This window comes from Panthera onca, chromosome A3 (assembly GCF_046562875.1).
Source record: "Panthera onca isolate mPanOnc1 chromosome A3, mPanOnc1 haplotype 2, whole genome shotgun sequence".
Classification (NCBI taxonomy): domain Eukaryota; kingdom Metazoa; phylum Chordata; class Mammalia; order Carnivora; family Felidae; genus Panthera; species Panthera onca.
In genome coordinates, this window is record NC_138341.1 from 119874326 (window position 1) to 119897082 (window position 22757).

Below are 22757 nucleotides of genomic sequence, written 5' to 3' on the forward strand. Positions count from 1 at the left end.
GCATGGGCTTCCAATCTATCAAGCACCCAGGTCGAGTCACGGGCCTTGTTTTTGAGACGCTGCCTACGGACTTTGCTTGAGTCAGTACTTTTAAGCCACGATTAGGATGCAACAAAGCCCCCTTTGCTCCCCTAATGCAGGAGGTGATGCGGTGCGATCAACAGGAGAGCAGAAATAAGAGAGGCGTTCTCATTGTGGTCACTGATGCACACCTTCTGTGCTTCCTTCGCAGGAATCGCTCCTGTGCTTCCTATTTCTTTTTTTTTTTTTTAACATTTATTCATTTTTGAAAGGCAGAGAGAGACAGAGCATGAATGGGGGAGGGGCAGAGAGAGAGGGAGACACAGAATCCGAAGCAGGCTCCACGCTCTGAGCTGTCGGCACAGAGGCCGACGCGGGGCTCGAACTCACCAACTGCGAGATCATGACCTGAGCCGAAGTCGGCCGCTTAACCGACGGAGCCACCCAGGCTCCCCTTGAGCTTCCTATTGCAAGGTGTGATACAAATCTCACTGACTCTCTAAAGCCTTGTGCTGTGGCTTATATTGTAAGGCAGAATTTGTCTACACTGAGCTTTGTATAACCTGCAGGGTTGAGCTTGGCTCTAGGTTGACTGTGGTCATCACAGGGTTTCATCAGTCCTGTTTGGAGAATCCGCGAAGTCACGGGCCACGGAGCTGGGAGCTTTTGGATTACTTCTTGCATGATATTGACTTGCCGCACTTTGCTGGGAATTCACAAAAATGTCACAAAACCGAATCGGTCTAAGTAGGCATCCCCTTATGAGGGTGAGGGAAAATCTAAACATTTCCTTCCTTTCCTGGTCTTCCTTAGGTCTTTTACAATTCTGTTTGTGTTTGCTAAGTATTAAGTGATCTGATAAAACCGAGAAGAGCGGGATTCATACGACAGGGTCCGAGAGCCTCTTTCCTTGTGTCTGGGACTGCTGGTAGACATTCACTTCTTCGGTTGGAGACAGGAACAGCAATTTGTCACTTGACCATGTTTCAGGAAGCCTGTGACCCAACAAACAAGATGAACTAAACCTGGGTCCGGGGGATTAAAGCGATTGGAAGTAACCTGTAAGTCACCTGCCATTACTCTCGTAACTCAACTCATATTCATTCAATTTGTCACCGAATCTCGTCGAGAACCTCAGATTCTCTAGCCACGTGTTTTTCAGTGTGGTCTGCGAATGGCATCATCTGGAGAACGTGTTGAACAAGCAGATTCCAGGGACCCGCTCCTCGCGAATCAGAATCCTGAGGTGGAGGGAGGGGAAAGATGCTGGAGGAGCAGTAGAATTCTGCAGGTTAAACAAGATGTGCAGGTGATCCTTCTACTCCTGTTTGAGACCCAGAGATGAGGGAGACACACTCTCTTTGGTCGGTCACAGTACAATATCTAAAGACGACATGGGCAGAGCGCGATAGTCCGAGACCCTGCGAGATGGTGGGAAAGGACAGAAGCCGGACCACGGGGACAGTTCATTGCTTGTCTTACAACGGTCGGCTGAATGGACCGAAGGTCCATGTAGACAAGACCGTGTAGACAAGGTCCGTGGGATGTTGAGAGCGCTTGAAGTGGCATGAGTTCCGTGGCCCCTCACTGAAGAGACTGGATCACGCTTCACAAGAGACCTTCAAGAGTTTACACAAGAAGGAAAACTGAGCCCCTGGACACCTCTCTCTTACACTGAAGACAGTAACTTAACGCCAGCCTTCGCCAGACTTTCGTTTTACCTTAAATGGGCCCAGTGACTCTCTGGAAGCTGCAAACGGGTGCTTACGTGCATGAGACAATGTTTTGCCCCTCAGGAGCTTTCATTTTGGCTGCATAAAGAAACTAATTGCAACTTAGAAGACTTAAAAAAATTTTTTTTAACGTTTATTTATTTTTGAGAGAGAGACAGAGCACAAGTGGGGGAGGGGCAGAGAGAGAGGGAGACACAGAGTCCGCAGCCGGTTCCAGGCTCTGAGCTGTCAGCCCAGAGCCCGACGTGGGGCTCGAACCCACGAACCGTGAGATCATGACCTGAGCCGAAGTGAGATGCCCAACCGATTGTGCCTCCCAGGTGCCCCTCAACTTACAAGACATTTTATATGTCAGTCAATGCAAAATGCCAGATGAGTAGGCTAGACCATGAATTTAGAGTCCCAGGACCAGTGATGTTCTTTTCTTCCCAGAGGATGAGAGATTGTAGAAAAAAAGGACACAGGGGTAAGTGGATTTAGAGATGCTTTTTGTTAGTTCAGGTTCTCCGGAGAAACAGAATAGCACAGGGAGAGATATTTATTTTCAGGGATCAGCTCACTTAATTTTGGAAGGCTGGCATCCCAAATCTGCAGGGTAGACTGGCAGGCTGGAGATCCAGGGAAGAGCGGTGATTTTAGTCCAAAGCCAGTCTGTGGGCAGAATTCCTCTTCTTTCCAGATTTTTCTTTTCTTAAGGCCTTCCCCTGATTAGATGAGGCCCACCCACACCGTGGAGGGTAAGCTGTTTTACTCAAAGTCTACTGATGTAAATATTGATCCTATCAAAAATGCTTGCACAAAAACCCTACACTAGATTTTGACTAAATATCTGGGAACCAAGGCCAGTCAACTGACACATTTAATGAACTGAGGCTCCTCAGACCACAATTTGAATAGCAAGCCTCTCTGTGCTACTTTCCGTTTACTTTACGTCCCCTGGCATCTGACAACTTCATCTAGAAGGATGATAAGAGAGAATGAAATTGGTGCGTCTCTAGTGTCTTCTTTAGACACCCCCTCTCCAGAAGTTTCTAGAGGAATGTATTCCCTGCTCTGGAGATCTGACTATCTCCCTAAAGCATGTGGCTCTAATCGAAGAACAATTGGCTGAAGCTCTTAGGATCCTAATTGTTACTTCTAGGAAAATTGTTCCGTGCTTAAGGTCTACAGTGAAATGTGAGACGTTAAGCTTTTACCTTGTTAGATGGTAAGTTTTTACGTCTACCTCTATACCTTGTACAGATTTCATAGTACATGTCTAGTATGCTTCATGGTTGATGGTTTGAGGTTATAGCTGTTTTCTTGCTTCAGTGAAAATGGCACTTGTTTTTAAAAAAAATGAGTCATCACAGATGGCAAATCTATCTCTATCCCTTGAAGCTTTCTTCCCCCCGAGACTGACCGTGGTACAGGACTGGAAAAGGTCTCCCCTGGTCATCCGTTCTGCTGTTTACTCAATGTCACATGTCCACTATTCATTTTACAAACATCACTGTGCGCCTTCTGTACACCAAAAACTATTTAGATGCTGGGGATCCAGTGGTGAAAAAGGCCAGTGAGGTCTCTGCCCTCACGGAGCCATATAGGAGAACTTGCTGAAGCCAATCTTTTAGAAGTCTGTTGGCACTGAGGGCTCACTGAGGAGCCTAATGGAGGAAATTCAAGGTCAAGGAAGAGAGAGTCAAGAATAGCAAGCATGACTCGAACCCCAAATCTAGTCGCCAAAAGGGAAGGGGGTATTCCGAATAGAGCTCAGTGTTGATCCTATTTACCTCTTGGGTTGGCCTCTTGTGGGGAGGAGTCTCTGCTTTAATAAAACTCTAAAGAACTGGTTCCAGATACTTATTATGTTAGGGGATGATTAACATTACTCTGAGGCTCATTCATTAATGAGTAATTACACACAGAGGAAGGACGGAGGCATGGTCTGTTCACATTCCTAAAAACTCTTCTTGACTTCTGTGTGTTGAGAATGTGGAGTCATTTTGAGATTTAAGGTCTACAGGGTTTCATCAGTGGCAGGGTTGGTGATTGGTAGGAAATGCAGGTATCCCAGGACATGGCAGAAGTGTCCAGGAGAATGCCTGGCAGTAGGCAGTGGTATCTGATGGGTGCCATCTTGGTTCAGCCAGCCACAGCTGTTGTAACTGATGAACCACCAAATCCTGGTGATTTACAGCAATAGAAGTTCATCTCCCACCTAAGGAAATGGGTATTCCTGACCTGAGGGAGGCCTTGCACGCTGGCCAGATGTTGAGACCTAGGCTTCTTCCATCTTGGGTCTCAGACTCATCTGCATTCGGCCAGTGCAAGAGGAGAGCTCTCAGAGAATCATGTGTGTGGGGTGTCCAGGACTCAAACAGGCACACATCACCTGTGTCGCTTTCTGTTGTCTGGACCTCATTCACATGGCCACCCTGGCTGGGGAGTCCGGTCTAGTTCTTTGCCCAAGGAAGAGGCAGATGCAGTGGTCAACGGGCAATTTCTGCCACAGGAGGAAATGTTACCATAAGTAGGTAACGTAGCTTTGGGCAGAGGCAAAAACAATAGAGTAGGAAAGGTCAAAAAGAGCTGAAACCCTGCCATGGCCATGGGGACTGCCCGGGAAACACCATGTGGTGACTCCCAGAGATAGTTGTGGGCAGTTTGAAAGAACCAAGTGGTTCAACACTTAGGTCAGGAGCCATAACCGCGCTTACAATGGACACAAACATCGTCATTTTCCCATACATGTTGCAAATTAGGTTCTGCAGAAGCAGAAGGTGGGACTTAGTATGTGGAATATTGATAAGGACAAAGGGGAAGTGTCACTGTAATACGTTCACAAAGGCTTGGCCAGCCCTGCCGGGACTTTCGTAGCATATAGGGCCTCTCAGGGTTGTTACAGTAGGCTGACCCAGAGCATCCTGCGATCGTTCAGTGGCTGGACGCCGCTCCAGGAAGAGCGTGCCTTGCTGAGGGCACCTTTCTACAGCTGTGGCAAAGCCCGAAGGAGTGGGTGGGTAATTTACTGGCTGTGCTTCCAGTGTTTGGGGTAGCAAGCCCTTCCCCGCAGGGGCATTTGGGGAGCTCAGCTTCCTGTCTCCTCCTTGTAATTTTAGTCCACTGCTCTACTGTCTCGAGTCACCCAAAACATATCTCTTCTGTGTTCCCGAGGACGGGCCCCCAGGTATTTCATTTATAACTGCTCCCGAGGACCACGTACACACCTTCTGCCTGGTTTGAACATATCCCACCTGTTCCTCGCGGAGAGACTTTCTGGCCCCCTCCTGTGTTGTTTGTATGGGCCTTTGATGGTGACGGTGTGGAAAGGTCTGACTGGGCCTCTCCCTCAACCTAAAGACAGCACCCCTTGGATGGGACGAAGGCCTCATGGGGACCTTTGCCTTTTACAGCAGGCCGACGCAGAGCTTAGAAAGGACAAGTCCTCCCTTCTCCTGCCTCTGTTTATCATTAATAAGTTGAACTTCTCAGCTGGCAAAGAATGAAATAGTTGATAGCAAATGAATTAGATATCAATTAATTTCTAAAGCAAATCTAATGGGCATTTAAGAAGAGAATTTAATGTCTCATTTACTCTCTATAGCTATCTTGTTAAATGCCAATTAAGTATCTAAATATTTCCTACAAGCTTAATGAATTATAATAAGTAATAAGTGATTACCACTTTTTCCTAAGATCTCGGCAGTCTCGACTTCTCGTGCAGCGATCCAAGATTTTTTTTCTCGTCCTGTTCGTGGAACGGATAAGATAGACTCAAACCTTCTTAATGAGTGCTGGTTACCTTATTTAGCAATAGAGAATTAGATTTATAGGCAATGAGAACGTGTGAGTAACAAGGATTTTTCCTTGAAAATAAAGTGAGCACTATTACAAGGTTACTTATAGTAAATGCCTAATGTTTTGTCTTCGCAGTACCTCATGGCATCCCAGCTCCCTCCTTGCAAACCATTTCTAAATACCAAGGCACGATGCGTATTAACAGACCCAGAACATGGGCTGATGGGGCATGTGGTTGCGACTGATGAGATACACAAAAACCCCAAAGCCAGGCTGGGCAGGACCCTGGGCCCCAACAGATATAAAGAAGATGGAAGAGGCTGGGGCTGGGGTCTAGCCCCTCAGGTTTGTCTGCTACTCTGGGAGAATAAGGACCACCCCCAGTTTTGCTGGGCCAGGCCTTAATATCTGACAGTGCCCTTGGGGCTGGTCCAGGTGGCCAGGCGAAAGGATTGCGATTCCACGCAAGCAGGGCTCTGGTCGGTCGTGGGGGTACAGAGAGCAGAGGTGCAGCCCCTGGGAGTGAGACTTGGGCGTGATGGCAGGAAGAGGCGGGGAGCCCTGATCTGAGTAGCACAGAACTCCTGGGCAGTTGCCTCTGACAGGTCATAAATTATGAATATACGTCATCGGATCGGGCCCTGATGCGAGCAGCCCTGGACCCAAGGTGAAGGGGATGGAATTTGGAATCAAATAGACCTGAGCTTGAGGTCCGACTTGCCATATACTTTTTACAGGAGCCTAGGCAAGTGACAGTCTGACAGTCTCCAAATCTGTTTCCTTCTTTATAATACAGGGATGGTCTCTCCCTCATGAGTTTCTTTAAAAAAAAAAAGATGAAACAAGAGAATTTATTTAAAGGGGCCCCTGGGTGGCTCAGTCGGTTAAGCATCTGACTTCAGCTCACGTCATGATCTCACTGCTTGTGAATTCGAGCCCCGCGTCAGGCTCTGTGCTGACAGCTCGGAGCCTGGAGCCTGCCTCCGATTCTGTGTCTCCCTCTCTCTCTGCCCCTCCCCCCCTCACGCTCTGTCTTTCTCTCTCTCTCTCAAAAATAAATAAACATTAAAAAAATTAAAGCATGCAATAAATATGGTGCTTGCCAAATGGTACATATTCAGTGAGTGCCATTATTATCAGGGTAAATAATAATGACAATTTTGTTTTTGAGAATGTGTCTGGTTTGGGATGATCTGTCTGGAAACTTTTCCTTCCTTTTTTTTATTTAAAAAAACATACTTAATTTTTAATTTGTATTTTTTAGAGGCGGGGGAGGGGCGAAGGGAGAGCGAAAGAGAGAATCTCTCCTTTGGGGCTCGGGGCTCTGTCCCACGACCCTGGGATCATGACCTGAGCAAAACAGAGTGAGACGCTCACCCGACGGGGCCACCCGGGGGGCCCCACAACTTTTGCTTCCTAATGGAAGGTAGTTCGGTCAGAATCGTACTAGTCCCACGCAAAGGGCCCGTGTGCCTTTTCTGACCCACCCCCCCGCCACGGACACAATGTACAATTGCACGTTGTGACCCTGAGAGAGAAAAAGTCCATTTTGTTCTCCTGGAGAATGCAGGGAGCAGCCAGAAATCGGTGCATGGCAATTGCTACTTCTCCATCAACTGCCTGTTCAGGAAATACCTTGGTCCAAATGCACACCGCAAGGCCGGAGAGGACTCTCCCAGGTAGGCACAGGGTGCGAGGACCCCCTCGGCTCTCAAGGACAGCCCTGCTCGTCCACGTGGCCGTTCATCCTGGCCCGACACATTTACCGTCACTTACACCAACAGTTATGAGGCATTAGGACGGAAAATGGCAGGTGCTCATTCAAGCCGTGGTTTTGGAAAATCTTTCGATTGCAGGAAGACGCTCATGTTGTAGCATGAAAACAGGTTAAAAACAAACAAAAAACAACAACCAGGAAGGAGCTCAAAAGCAGCAGAGACAGTAACTAGCGTAGATCCCTGAGCGAGACGAAGGCTCCTTCCCTCACCGGAGAAGCAAGAGATCCAGGAGAACAAAGAGGTGGGGATCCAGCTAACCCCGAAGCATTGACAGGCGGCGTGGGCCTTCTGGTGGCTTCTCTGGGATACCAGGGAAGTGTTCCACGGCTCGTCATACAGGAGACATTCTGACAGCCCTTCTTATAACCGCTTCATCCCAGAGCCCAGTAACCTCCAGCAGCTGGCTACTGTATTCCTCCCGCTCGGCTCTCTCTTTGCCTCTAAAAATTCCAGTTGACATTTATGCTGTGGCTCACGTCCTCCGTTCCTTCTCGTCTCCATCTCCTCTGCCCTCCTTTTAAATCTCCTTTTAAATATACATCCCATTGGCTCTGTTTCTCCGACTTGCCCCGTGCGTAAAAAAACGAACACCCGAGCCCCAGAGCCAGAGTTTGGGTCCCGCCTTTGAAATGGCCTACCTGTGTGATCTTGGGTGAGTTTCCGAATCTCTCCGGGCCTCTGTTCCACACCCGTGAGATGGAAATGATAACAGGGACAGCCTCGTCAGGTTCGTCTTCGTCTGTTTGGGCTGCTCTAATAAAATGCTACAAACTGGGTGGCTTCATAAACAAAAGAACTTTATTGCTTGCCCTTCTGGAGACTGGAAAGTCCAAGATCAAGGTGCTGGCAGATTCGAGGTCTGGTGAGGACCCACTTCCTGCTTCACAGAACCTCCGTCTGTGTCCTCGCATGGTGGAAGGGGCTACAGGCAATGTGGGGCTTCTTCTAGAAGATCACTAATCCCATTCATGAGGGCTCCACCTTCGTGACCGAAGCACTTCCCAAAGCATCATAGCATTATCTTGGGGGTTAGGATTTCGACATACGGATTTTGGGGGAAACACAAAAATTCTGGTTGTGGCAGGGTTATTAAATAAATGAGTAAGGGGGCGCCTGGGTGGCTCAGTCAGTTAAGCATCCAACGCTTGATTTCAGCTCAGGTCGGGATCTCATGGTTCGTGGGATCAAGCCTTGTGTCAGGCCCTGTGTTGTCAGCCTCGAGCCTGCTGGGGATTCTCTCCTTCTTCTCTCTCTGCCCCTCCCCTGCTCATGCACACGCACTCTTTCTCCCCCTCTCTCTCAAAATAAATAAACTCGAAGAAACTAAAACGAATGGGTACATACGAGTTGCATAGAACACTGGTTTAATAACTGAATAAATGTGAACTGTTATTCTCATTATTGCTTTCAGGACTGGTAGGTGTTATTATCATGACATGTATCTTTTCTCCTTACATGGAAGAGGGGGGAGGATTTGCAAATCATTCTGACTTATGATGTATTTAAATACTGTGATACGGGGTGCCTGGGTGGCTCAGTCGGTTAAGCGTCTGACTTCAGCTCAGGTCACGATCTCACAGTCTGTGAGTTCGAGCCCTGCGTCGGGCTCTGGGCTGATGGCTCAGAGCCTGGAGCCTGTTTCCGATTCTGTGTCTCCCTCTCTCTCTGGCCCTCCCCCATTCATGCTGTCTCTGTATCAAAAATAAATAAACGTTAAAAAAAAAAAATAAATAAATACTGTGATACTAGATAGAGAAAAAGATGCCTAGAAAGAGGTGCGTGTATGGTAGGTAGAATAATGGTCCCCAGAAATGTCCACGTTGTAATTCCTGGAATCTGTGAATAGATGAGTTCACGGGGAAAAAGGAACTTTGCAGATGTGATTGAGTTAAGGATCTCGAGATGGGGAGATTGTCCTGGATTATCTGGGAGGGCCCAATGTAACCACAGGAGACTCTAGAAGTGAGGGAAAAAAGAGACAATAGTCAGCATCCAAGAAGGAGGGGTTCAGAGGAGAAAGTAAAAGTTGGCATACCGTCGTTGCCGGAAGGAGACCACCTGCCCAGGAATAGGGAGCCTCTTGAGGCTAAAAAAAGGCAAAATTCTTCCCAGAAGGAGCTCAGCCCTGTCAACACCTTGATTTTAGCCCCATGCGTCTCATTTTCAGACTTCTGACCTCCAGCCTGTAAGATAAGAAATCAGTATGCTACGATAATTTGTTCGAGCGGCAATAAAAAAGCAATAAAGCACCACAGCTTTAGCTTAAAAAGATGCTCAGTACATCATGGGTCTGTGGGAGTTTCCAGTTTCTTTTTTAAAGTGTGTCTGGTTTCCAAAATCAGAAGAAAAGTATGTGTTTTGGGAAGAAATAATCAATTACAGACACCTACCCCATGTCAGTTCAGTTCTTACGCTGCTGGTGAAAGTACCCACCCATGGGGATCGGAGTTACCTCGAATGGGCGGTCATCACCCATCACTGAGCTTACTGTGGTTCCTGCCTCTTATCATCGCTTCCGCCAACCCTCACGCTGGACCTTCTCTGTCTGCTCGAAGGCTCTCCCACAGGGCTGCGTGTATATACTGTGTGTGCAAAGCACAGGGGGGCTCTTGTCAAAATGCAGATTCTCTTAGCATCCACTATTGATCAGGAAAATGCAAATTAGACCCCCAAAGCGATAGCACCACACATCACCGGAATAACTAAAATTAAAGAGGCTAGTAAGACCAAAGTGTTGTTGAGGGTATGGGGCAACCTGAATTCACATGTCCTGCCGGTGGGAATGTGGGATGGTGAAGTCCCTTGGGAAAACTGGCATGGTCTTAAAAAGTTAAACACACACAGCCTATGACCCAGCTGTTCCACGCCCAAAGAGATACCCTCACAGAGACTTCCATGGGGATGCTCACGGCAGGTTCATCCATGGTAGTCAGAGGCAGTAGGTACCCATCATGGAATGCACAGAAAAGAGTGAGCTACTGATCTACTCCATAGCATGAGTGAGTCTCCAAAGCATTTTTCAGAGTGCAAGAGGCCAGACTCAAAGAAGAGCCTCCTAGGGGGTTCCGTGGCTATAAAACGTGAACTAATCTACGGTAACCGAAAACAGAGCAGTGGCTACATGTGCCTGGGCAGGGGGATGAAAAGACTGCAAAGGGGTGCGATCTTTTGGGGTGATGGAACATCTCGTGTTTGGGTTGTCATGATGGTTTCCTACGTGTAGACAACCGTCAAAATTCACTTAAAAGGCTCACTCTTTACATGGACGTGGCTTTGGGGCGCCTGGGTGGCTCAGTCGGTGGAGCGTCTGACTTCAGCTCAGGTCATGATCTCGCGGTCTGTGAGTTCGAGCCGCACGTCGGGCTCTGTGCGGACAGCTCGGAGCCTGGAGCCTGTTTGGGATTCTGTGTCTCCCTCTCTCTCTGCCCCTCCCCTGTTCATGCTCTGTCTCTATTGTTCTCAAAAACAAATAAAAAACATAAAAAAATTTTTTAAATGGATGTGGCTTATCATGTAAAAATTACCCTTCAGTTAGTTGACAGGGCAATAAAAGGCAGATTCCGATTCTGAAGTCCGGACTGGGCGAGCAAGCCTCCGTGTCTGGCAAGCTCCCAGATTCTGCAGAGCTGGTCCCGGGACTCCAATTTCAGGAGGAGGGCTTCTAGAATACCTCTCTTCACCTCTGTCACTCGCAGGAAACAAACCGGCTTTCGTTTATGCTAAGAAAGATGTTCCTCAAGAAACTCACCTTCATTGCCTGTCTCCTATCACCCGTATACTCTTGACTGTGCGTGACACTTGAACGCGCGGAGGGTAAAATGCCCCAAGAGGCGTTTCTGCCACCGTAACAGCATGTTCGCGGGTCACCCCCTCCCCTTCCCTTTCCAGCCCTGGCTTGAGCTTTAAATGGAAGCACACACGATGAGCAACAAAACATGCATTGGGATTATTGCACTAGCACTCTAAATATTTGACGAGATTTCTAACCTTCACCGAGAACATCCATTTTTCAGGTGTTCCAGATCAGAAGAACGAACAAGCAGGTAGAAGGCGTGGAAACGGTATCGTTAATACTCTTTGACCCACGAGGGATTAGAAATCATTCCAGACCAAACGGAAAGGCCGTTGGCCATGTTGGGCTTTTACTCAGCATTGGACATCTGCCCACTGGTCAGGCTTTGGGTTTCTCTCTAGGTCCCAAGGAATCCGCATGTAACACAGTCCCTTGATATGGACACAAAACCTTCACCCATCTCCGGTAGCTAACACCGTGAAAAATAAAGCTTTGTGGAGAAGCAGGTCCTGGGTAGTCATCAAGACTCTCTCTCTGGTGACAGAACCTGCTTCTTCCTCTGAGACCAGCCACTCCATGTGCAAACCTCTATCTCCACAAAGTAATAGAATAAAATAGTTTAGGGAGCTCAGAATAATGGTACGTAGTTGAAACGGATGCTGTATGGATACAGCAAGCAAATGCCTTGCGTACCAAACAAACCAAAAAAACGAGAGAGAGCATTGGGTAGAGCTGTCCTATTTGTAGATTTTCTGAGTTTCACCCCCTTTATACCAATGTCTCTTCAAGACGTTGGTACAGCATTTTCTATCTGCATTTACTCAAAACTTACACCACACACACACACACACACATTACGCTCAAGTATTCAGATTGCTTCAAATTGTGTATCCGTCCCTCTGGCTGTTTATTCTCTGTGGTGTTGTAATTTCATAAAGTCATGGCTACGGAGAACACAGGAGTTACGGTCCTTCTCCAGCACAATTGAGTCCTAGATAGGTATTACTGAGTGCTTAGCCCGTAGTCACTACTCAATACGTGTTTTGTTTTGTTTTTTAATAAAATAATAGTTTGGCTCTCAAAGGTTTTAAAAACAGCCTTTTAAAGCGGGTACAAGGTTGAACAGGAAAGATTGCTAAGGCTTAGCTGGTTTAGAAGTGAATGACTAAAACAACCTTTCTCTGTGTGTCAGACACAATTTTGTCTTCCTGCCTGAAAAAAAAGGTAAAAAGCAGAGTCACCTGGCTAAATGGTTTCCTAAGTGTCCCCCTCTCCCCAGGTCCCCCTGACTTTATGAAACAAGCAACAACAAACTCCGCTAAAGCTAAACCAACGTGAAATAACCCAGGGCTTGAACTTGTCGCATGACGTTGCTTTAAATTTTAATGCGAACTCGGGAATAGATTTGCGAACAGCAAGGTAAAGCAGAGGCCATGAAATATTGATTCTGTACATTTTCTTATGCATTTTTATTCTCCAATTTAGTAAATTTTTCATCTTGCCTGCACTTAGAGTTTCCCTATGAAGTCGTTACTACCAATCGTATTAGCTGTTGTAAATAAATAATCGTCGCTTGAGCTGTTTGCCTGACAGGAGGTGGACAGGACCCCACCTCTGACTACTGACTTTCCACAGCCCAGCGCACGAAGGGGGAAAAGGGACACTCACAATTCTCCACACGGCAGAGTCGCGGCCACTTGCTCCAGGAAAGAGAGCCTTAAACACGGCAACAAGGAAGAACTGACATGTTTCCCCTAAAATTATATCACCATCTGACAAATCACCCGCTTTGGTCTAAGAGATGGCGGAATTGATTTTGTTTGCTTGTCTGTCTTTAAAACCAAAACGTCAGGAAAGACCGTCAGAACATGCTTCTTGGATATACCCTAACGTAAGAGAAAATACAAGTGCAAGACTTCTGCCCCAGTCCTAATCCTTGTATATGCACAAAAAGTTCTATTTTATCAATCACAAGAGGCAAATCTGTTAGACATTTCTCACTGTCTTCATTCCCCAGTGTACTTCTCTTTCTTAGACTATGCACCTGCCCCTCTATTTTCACTATCTTACAGGAGGTGGGTGAGACCCAAAAGAAAGATGGAAAGCAATTCTGACCGCAGACAGAATGTCCCTTGGTCCCTTGGTAATTAACACATGGGAGGGGCCAGTATGGCTCCCTCACTTGTGGAAATCACTGCAGTTCTTTGTACAATTTTATACATTGATCGGTTGCTTCTCTGTCATTAGGTGAGATTGGCCATTTATTCAGGTTCCTGGTCACGCTGACCAAAGATTCGTAGTGGGCTATTCCAACTGGGTCCCAAATTTCTCATTCTCTGTTCCCAGAACACAACCAGAAGAGGGTGGGATAACATCAGGCTGGGAATTTAGCCTTGAAATAGATGAAAATATGTCTCCTTTTTATTTGTTCAGCAACATGGTAATCCTGTTAGGGGAGCAATAGGGTCCTTTATTCTAATTCCTACCCTTCCCCCCCCACCCTGGTTTTATGGCTATTAAAGTTATATATGCTTGCTTACTGGAGAAAGAGCTTCAATTTCCAAAGCAATGAAGATCAGTTTAACTAACGCTCCGCCTCTGACATTCTTTATCCATCCCTAAAAAAACACACAAACAAAAGACCACACACACACACAAAACAAACAAAAACAAACAAGCAAACAACAACCATAAAGGACACATCCAGCTCAGCGGGAGAACAAAGATCTCCAATAATGGATCACCTTAGTTTTTACTCTGGTGTCCATTCTAACACTTTTTATGTAGTCTTTTAATAGCCTTTAACCCTTTTCAAGGCATCCTTGCTTTCCCTGTTTGCTTCAAAACCCTCAAATACTTGATTCATATACCATCTCAACTTCAGGAAAAGAAGGAAATTTGATTACGGCAATAGGGTCCAAGTGGGATTCGTTTTCCCTCCCAAGTGTGGTGACTCTTGTATTGGGTCAATACATCTGCGTTTTGGGGAATAATCTTAAATATGTTCATCTGAATAGCATTGACTGCGATGCAAATACTGTTACCTTAAGACAAATACGGTGCAGGCACAGGGTGGCAAGATGCGGTCAGGAAATCCAAGTGCCAGGTGTTTGGGTCAGACATCACAGGCACCTCTCTCCTCTTAGACTTTTAAAAAACTTCTCCATGACACCCTTAGCTGCATCCCCATTGGAGAGATGGCAAAGAGGAAGAATGGACAGGGCAGAACTAAAACCTGGGCAAGGAGCTAATAATATGATGGCGACAGAAGGTTTTGGTAGACATAAGGGAGGCACCAAGGTTACAACTTACCAGCTCTTTCCTAAGCACGAGCATTAGCATCAGGACTAATGCGTGGAACCTCAAGCACTTCTCTGGGTTGGCGGGGGCTGGGGGGAGGGAGGGAAGACCCAGGTGCGTGGCTAGGCCACGTGGCAGATGGCAATGTCACAATCTGAGCTTCCAAGGATCAGCATCCTTTGTGACAGCGGCACCCTGGGAGTCCCGGATTGGCGTGGTGGCCGCGCGGGGAAGAAAGGGGTGAAAACAGTGAGGACATGTACATTAGGGAGAGAATGTGGAGGACCCCCTGGGGGGGGGGTCGTTAAGTTTTCCTAATTAGGTGGAGGACGTGTTGAAGGTGAGGGAGGCTCCCACGGTTGACGCGTGGGCTCTGTGGCCCCCGTGACAAAGACAGGGAGCTTCTGAAAGCAGGGCCCCGAGAAGACCTTAGGATTCATGTAGCTGCCACATCAAAGCAAAGCCGATCGGGGTTATAGAGGCACTTCCTCCAAGTGCCTCTATAGGCAACAGCAACAGGCAACAGCAGCAGGAAGGAGCCCGGGCATAGCCAAAGTTTATACTGGAGTAGAGGCTGTGCCAAATTAAAAGCGAACACGACCCCCTGCGCCGGGAACAACAGCTTCACCATGCATGGAAAGAATTGCCGCGGAGATAAATATTCCTGTGAACACTACTCATAGCTCAGGCTTCCTCTCAACTCCCCTCCGGCTGCCCGATAACAATGAGTGTTATAAATTTACACCGAAGAAGCCCTCCAGTTGGAGATCTGAGAAGCCAAGAACAACCAAAGGGACCCAGAAGGGGAAGCGAAGACAATTTACTCAAAATGTTTATGGAAAAACACCAGCCCCGCTTACACATCACATCACTTAAAGACGAATCACCGCAGCAGCAGCAGCAACATCGGCTCTAGGACAGATTTCAGCTTATGAAACGTGGAGGAAATGCGTGCAATGGGCAAAGGATGTAAGCAACAAAGACGTTGTCAAGAACGTCTTCTTGTGCCTTCGATTCGGTGAGAGAAATCAGGGGCTCTGTGAAACCAGAGATGAGAAGGGGGATCGTCAGATTTCAATGAAAAGCGGGGTAGACAACGATCAGGCAATTTTAAAGCAGGAAACGGAGGTGTGTGAGAGAGTGGGATGTGAGGACAGAATTCAGCTCTAAGATCAAGAGGCACGGCTGCAGGGGTCAACTGAGAACAAATCGTCCAGAGTGCCTGGGGCAGAGAAGGAAGGGTCAGATCCAAGGTTCTGATGGGAAATAGGAGACAGCAGTGGAGACAGAGCACATCCAGGTCGTTTCTGAGAAAGATCCCAGGGACAAAGAAGGACGAGCGATCAGAGATATAATGGAAGACACATTCTGGAACCGAAACATCGTTTGGTTCCTTGGGAGGGCTGCAGTGTGTTATAGAGCTTGACCTGTAGTAGGGCTTCATGACACTGTTTGAATCTTAAGGCAACAGAAAGAAAGCATGTGGCAAACATCGAAAGGGGAAGGGGTTGCTAAACAGAAGGAAAGGAAGGCATCTAGCTCCAGAAATGCTCACAAAGACACAGAGCCATATTTGACGGCTTTGACGGCTAAAATCTGTGATGGAAGCATTCAAAACGCAGTCCAGATTCTGTTTATATATGAAAACAAGAAAAGAAAAAAAAAAGAGGGGGGCAGGAAGGGAGAGGGAAGGGGAGAAGGAGATTCCCATCCATATCCTGGTACCATTTCTGTGTATCGTCAACCCAGTCTTCTCAAAGCGGCCAGACTGATGTTAAAATGTCTATCAGGTTCTGTCGCTTCTCTTCTCCGCGCCACTCAATGCTAAGAAATAAGAACAGAACCCCCCAAAAGCATCAGAAGGCCTATAAAGACCCGCCACTGACTACCTATCCAGGCTCGCCCCAAGCCACAGTCCCCCTCGCCCTCTGGCCGCCCCGCCTCCCTCCTCATTCCCACGTGTGCCACCCCCCAAAGGAAATATTTCATGTAAGAGGGATCGTATAATGCGTGGCCTTCTGTGACTGGCTTCTTTCACTTGGTGTGACCTTTCCTGGTTCATTCACGTTGTAGCAGGTACCAGGGCTTAATTCCTTTTTAAGGCCCAATAATATTTCACTGTGTATGTATGCCATAATTTGTCATTCACCCATTGATGGACATCTGGGTCGTTTCCCACCTTTTGGGTCCGATACCTGGTGGTACTATGAACATTCCCGTATGGGTACCCTTCTGAGTCTGTTAGTGCGAAGATGTTGGTGTCCCATCCAAAATTCATATGTTGAAGCCCTACTCCCCAGTGTGATGATATTAGGAGATGGGGCCTTTGGGAGGGCATTAGGTTTAGACAAGGTCATGAGGGTGGGTGGGGTTCCCGTGATGGGATTAGTGCCCTTAGAAAGAAGGAAGAGAGAGCAGGACTTCTTCTCTCTGCTGGGGGAGGACAGAGAGAGAAGGCATCCATCCAGAGGCCAGGAGGAGAGACCTCACCTGGACCACACGGGCATTGCGATCTCAGAATTCCAGCTTCCAGAACCGTGAGGAATACATGTCTGTCGGTGACGCCGCCCCGTCGACGGGATTTTGTTACGGTAGCCACAGCAGCTGAGACAGATCTGCTTTCAACTCTTTGGGGGGCTCCGTGCTTTTCCAGTTTGTTGCACACAGCCCTGTTTCTAGTCTGACGCTTGCTTGGAGGGTTTCTTGCTTAGTGCTTGCCTGTCCATACTATGCTCGGAGCTCGCTAGATGCAAGGGACATTTGTTTGATTCACTGCTATACCCTCCGGCATGACGCTCAACCATAACAGGTACTCGGTAAATGAATGAATGAGCGTGTGAATGAATGAATGAGTGAATGAGGAAGCAGATGGCCCAGAATGGTGCCCAAGTCCCCAGAACTCGAGAGTAAACTTTGGAGGCCTCTGGAAGGAGACAAGGCAAGATTTTTTTTTTCCTCCCTGTGGCTCAAAAACAGCGTCTCACTATCGTTAGAAAGCCAGCCCTCTTCATTGACCAGGCATAATTATATCTGGCACATTCCAAGCTCTGAAAAGCCCAGATGTCCCAAGTTTAGGGAAAGAAAGTTTTGGAGACACTTTGCAGATTCCTCAACTGGGTGTTGCCCCGGGGCAAAGACACACAGTCTCGCTGAGATTTCTGGATGGGGGACTCTAAGGGAGCCTCAACTGGGTAGAGCAGAGCAATTCTCCACTTCCCAACTTTTCCCTCTGGCTCTTTGTCCAGAGGCAGGACCAGATAAATGCAAATGACATTCAGGGTCGAAGAGGCCTGTTGTTAAGATTCTGGTGGCCGAAGTTGAGTGTGGTCTCCATTTGTTCTTTTGATGGCTTTCCCAAGCTCCCGTGAGCCCACACTCTCGATTCGTCACGCCTGTCCTGTTTGTAGAGTCCCCGAGAGCCAGCGGGCTGTGCGGGGCCGGGGGACGTGGCACTTGAACTCTTCCTCCCTTTCCTCCTCGTCTCTGATGCCGTGCTGCTCTGTCCGCTCGGTCCGTCTCCCTCCATCTATGAGTGTGCGTCTCTCACTGAGAGCTTCCCCCTCTCAACCCTGACCTTGCTCTACCTCTGTGCTCTCTTTCTACTTTGCTCTGCTCTGTGTCTCTGCCCCTCGTCCTGTTCTCTCCCTCTGCCTCTCCCTGTCCTTCCGTGTCTCTCCCGGGGCAGGGAGCGGTGCGCTCCCATGTATGGATATCGCCCTGCCTCCTCGGGGGCCGCTGTTTTCCCTTTCAATAAACTCCTTCCTGTCTCCAAGTGGCTGGTCCTATCTCCTCCACAATCAGGGGAGACCGGAACTGGCTGCGATGAATGCGAGGAAGTCTTTATAATGAACAGGATCTCGCTGCTGTTTACACAAACACTTTCAACGACACGGGGAGCCAACAGACCATTCCGCACGTCTGATGAGTATGTAATTAAACGTGGGGGCGTGAGTAGAGAAGAGGGGGCAGAAGGGGGCGAGCGATAGGGCACGGTGGTGTTGGAAGGCTCCAGATTCACATGGTGGTGGGGTGGGGGGGGGTGGGGGGAGACTTTGTGCTTCCCCAGGCTCTGTAATCACGCACTGACTATTTCTGGGTGCTGGACCCTGAGCGAGGCCCTGTGACCCGGGCCCCTGCCCAGAGAGAAATGAGTCTCACGACCTTGCGCCCGAGTGCAGTAGAAGGGCAGGCGGTGGGTGGTGGGCGATGCAAGCCGGAGACTCGAGGAGGAGATGTTAAAGGGGAAGCGCTGTGGGAGAGGAGCCGGGAAGGAAGAAACCCGTTCGGTAGAAAGAAAAGATGCAGAAACAGTAATGGACTGAGCCAAAGCTGAGTCAGGAAAGTCACAGATGCTCAAAGCAGGCTGAGGGATTGCCCTGATTGTAACCTATCTGGGCAGGCGTTTGGGGGGTGGGGGTCCTGGGTGTCCCGCAGAGTGTTTGGCTCTCAGTCCCTGGGGGACAGGAGATGCTGTGAGTCTCTGTGACAGCACTGGCAGACCCCTCCGTGACGGCAGGGCTGTATGTGACACGGCGGCCGTGTGTGGATCTCAGGCAACGGGGCTCTTGAAATGTGGCCAATGTGACGCAGGAGCTGGGCTTCTCTTTTGTTTTGAATTTGAATTCATTTAGCGTCTACCTTTAAAAGGTGCTTATGGCCAGTGGCCACTGGAGCAGCACAGCTGAGAAGTCACGGCCACCATCTCTTGCGAGATGCCAGGACCAGGTTTTTGGAGGACGAGTCTGGCAACAGTGCGATAAGGCAACTAATTGGAAGGCGGGCTGCTCTGGGATGAAAAAGGAGGGCCCGGATGTGACAGGGTAGGGGGCAGCGGGGGTGGGGAGTGGGGACACTCCACAGGAGTCAGCACCTTGGGGGGTTGGGAGAATGGCGCACTGAGGGGCCGGCCTGGGCCTGGGGACCTGGGAGGTCAGGGCACTGTAGCCGGAGACAGAGGTAAGTTGCAGCCTGTCCCCATGCCTGGGGGTAACCACATCAGCCCGGGGGTCTCGGTGGGGCTGTGACAGCGAGACAGGGAAGATCTCTGATGGCAACTTGGCTGTGAGTCTAGGAGTATCTGAATCTGGCCTGTGACAAGCCGCTCCCTCCCTTCAGGTCTCTCAGAAGGGACTCCCTGCAGAGGAAGTGGAGGAAGCGAAAGGAAAAGTTGCCTGAGACGTCTTCACTCTCAAAGGTGCTGCAGGGCCTCCCCTGCTCTGTTTCCTTAAGGCACATTTTATCCCGTGTTGCACCGGACTCCATTTAAAGCAAAGAAAATTTAATCAACTCCGAACAGGTTTTTGTTTGTTTTGTTCTGCGGAACTTGACGGAACGTGATGCTAAGATAGTTAAAAAAATTTTTGAGACAGAGACGGAGCGTGAGCAGGGGAGGGGCAGAGAGAGAGGGAGACACAGAACCGGAAGCAGGTTCCAGGCTCCTAGCTGTCCGCACAGAGCCCGATGCGGGGTCCGAACCCACGAACTGTGAGATCATGACCTGAGCCGAAGTCGGACGCTTAACCGACGGAGACACTCAGGCGTCCCATAATCCTAAGATATTTATGAAAAGAAACAAAGGGCCAGAGCTAGCAAGGTTACTCATGAAGAAGAAGGAGAGAAGTCTTGCAATTTATTTTAAAGACGTGGTAATGGGTAGTGTAAATGTGCTGCAGAGACAGACAAGGGCATCCAAGGAACAGCATAGAAAAGGCTGGAAGAGGCCCTGAAACACACAGAGACACTAGTAAGAGACAGTGGTGGTGAGGAGGAGTGTTTTATTCCATGTCAGTGTTGTGGGGGGAATGGCTACTTTTATTGGGAAAAAAAGAGAATATTTCACCCCTAGTTTAGACTATATACAAACATCACATCTGAAAGGAGTAAATACCAAAATAATAGAACTTTTCGAAGTTCTATTCTTCTATTGATCTCGGGGTAGAGAAATTGTTGTTTTTAAAAACAGTGCACAAAGGACGCAGAAGAGAGAGAATAGACTGATACGTCTGACTACATGAAATAAAGTCTTTCTTATGACAACAGACATTTGTATAAATAACTGACAAAAGGTTACTATCTGGAATAGATGACACACTCCTATAAATCAATAATATAGAGACAAATCGTCTGCTGGAAAAAAGAAACGGACAAAGGACGCAAACAGAGGAAGCACAGAATATGAAAATCAAGCAGCCAATACTTATATGAAAAAAGTGCTCAACCACATTAACAAGTCACAGATACGCAAGTTAAAATGGGGCACCTTTTGGGGCACCTGGGTGGCTCAGTGAGTTAAGCGTCGGACTTCGGCTCAGGTCATGATCTCATGGTTTGGGGGTTCGAACCCTGTGTTGGGCGCTGTGCTGACAGCTCGGAGCCTGAAGCCTGCTTCGGATTCTGTGTCTCCTCTCTCTCCTCCTCCCCCATTGGTGCTCTGTCTCTCTGTCTCTCAAAAATAAACGTTAAAAATTTTTTTTTAATGGGGCACCTCCCTCCCCCCCCGCCCCCCCCACCCACGATATGATGCCGGTTTTTGCTGAATATGTGGAGAAAGACACTCTCGCATGCTGCCAGAGTGAATGTACATGGTGGGACTCATTTGGAGACCAATTTAGCAATCGCAAATAAAATTGAGGATGTGCACACATCGTGACCTAGCACTTCGATTGCTAGGTATTTACCCTCAATAATCTTCCGTGCACGTGAACCAACGCTCCTCGATGGGCTGCTTGTGAATAAGGGAAATGCATACAGCAGTGGTAACAATGACACATATCGATGGTGTCCTATCAATACATCCATACAGATCAATACCTCAATGACAACAGTAGGGGATGGATAAATAAACTGTAATCAGACAAGAGAAGTTACCCATCCAGATACAGGTCACCGTGTGGGCAGCATCTGTTAAAGAGATGGGGTCCCCGTCTAATAAAGGCGTTTGCACACATTTGTGGTTCTTCCTTTCCTTCTTGCTTCCGTGTTCACCTGCCTTGTCGGTGCAACACTGCTAAGAATTTTCTAGTGGCAAATGAAGCCTTGAGAAGGGACGTTTCCCCCCCATCGAGTCTGTTCACAAATGGGCCATAAATTCCACGTGACGGCTCCAAAATACGAGTCCAAAAAGAGTGGAAACATTGGCAGCCCCGTTGAGGAGTGTAGCTCTTTCTGAGAAGACAACTTCATCTGGACAGATCTGCGTTGGTGTGTCCGTTAACAACACGGTGTCCTCGATTTACAGAGTTCTCCAGGATTTCCCAAGGCTTGGAGAGATGTTTGCGCACACTGGCTTCCCAAGATAAATCCCAAGGCACGTAGCCAGAGCCTGGCATCGAATTGAAAGACAGTACAAAGGGAGCAAATTAAAACCTTGCCAACGGGATCTAAGAGAACCAGACATTTCAAATGGAATCGATACAATATAAGCTCCACGAGGGCAGAGACTTTCTGCCTGTTTTGTTCACTGCTGAATCCCCAAACCCAGCTCCTGGCGCGCAGGACGTGATTAGTAAACATTTGTGGCATGAATGAGCGGAATTCAATTTATCCAGTACTCGTTGAACTGCTATTCTGTGCTGAGCTGGGAGCTGGATTTACAAAGTTGCTCCCGGCCTGGTGGAGGAAAAAACTTCAATAGTAGATCATCGTGATGGCATGCGTTAAGGGCTATAACCAAAATGTGTAAACTTGCCGAGGGAAAAGTGACCAGGGCATAATTAGTTGTGCTGGCAGAGGAAGGAGTGGCCGCAGAAAGGTAGTGACATAAGGGCTTTGAGGGGTAAGTAAGAGTCCTGCAAACGGGAGAGAGGATGGAGGGTATTTGGAAGGTGGGAGGAGGGGGGGGGGTCACTGGAAAATGGGGGAGGTGTGAAGCTGAGTGGTGGGTTTAGGTGCCATCTTGTGGAGTCAAAGAAGCAGCTGTCAAAACAGGGGCAGAGCCGACTCTGTCCTCCAACCACACGCAAAGCCACCGATTAAAAAAAAAAAAAAAAGAGCATCTACTAAGTTCCAGGCTCCACGTTTAGTGCTAGATTTATAAAAGCAAGCGACATAGATGTGCTCTTGGCTCCTAGATTCATCCGCAGTGCAATGACGCCAAGGGGTTCTCTTGCCCGTCTTTGCATTTGCAAGGCCCGCGACACCCTCGGGCACAGAGCCTCACGGCGTCTGTCGGATGAACAAATGGAAGGACGGTTCAAAGAAGTTTGCTAAATCAAGAGGATAAATAAGACTAAAGGGGAGGCTCGGGTTATACCTTCATGCAGAGCAAGGAAGGCGTGAAAGGGAGCTGGGTCCCCTACAAGGCTGCGGTCAAGGTGTCGGCCGGGGCAGGGGTCTCCTCTGAGAGTCGCCTGG

At 48.3% G+C, this 22757-nt stretch overlaps 2 long non-coding RNA genes across 3 annotated transcripts; one reads left to right on the forward strand and one right to left on the reverse strand.

Moving 5' to 3' along the window:
• Nucleotides 1-9062: 9062 nt before the first annotated feature.
• Nucleotides 9063-14501, reverse strand: LOC132688005 (uncharacterized). 2 transcript variants are annotated; one of them, XR_009614372.3, is made up of 4 exons: nucleotides 14418-14490; nucleotides 9801-9894; nucleotides 9348-9495; nucleotides 9063-9268 (listed from the first exon to the last, which is right to left on the reverse strand). It is a non-coding gene; the product is annotated as an uncharacterized LOC132688005 (long non-coding RNA). The 2 variants fall into 2 exon arrangements; XR_009614376.3 differs by lacking the exon at nucleotides 9801-9894 and having other exon boundaries at nucleotides 14418-14501.
• A 91-nt stretch (nucleotides 14502-14592) lies between these two features.
• On the forward strand, nucleotides 14593-19693 carry LOC132668676 (uncharacterized). The gene is made up of 3 exons (XR_009605695.3): nucleotides 14593-15423; nucleotides 18207-18330; nucleotides 19521-19693. It is a non-coding gene; the product is annotated as an uncharacterized LOC132668676 (long non-coding RNA).
• Nucleotides 19694-22757: the final 3064 nt, after the last annotated feature.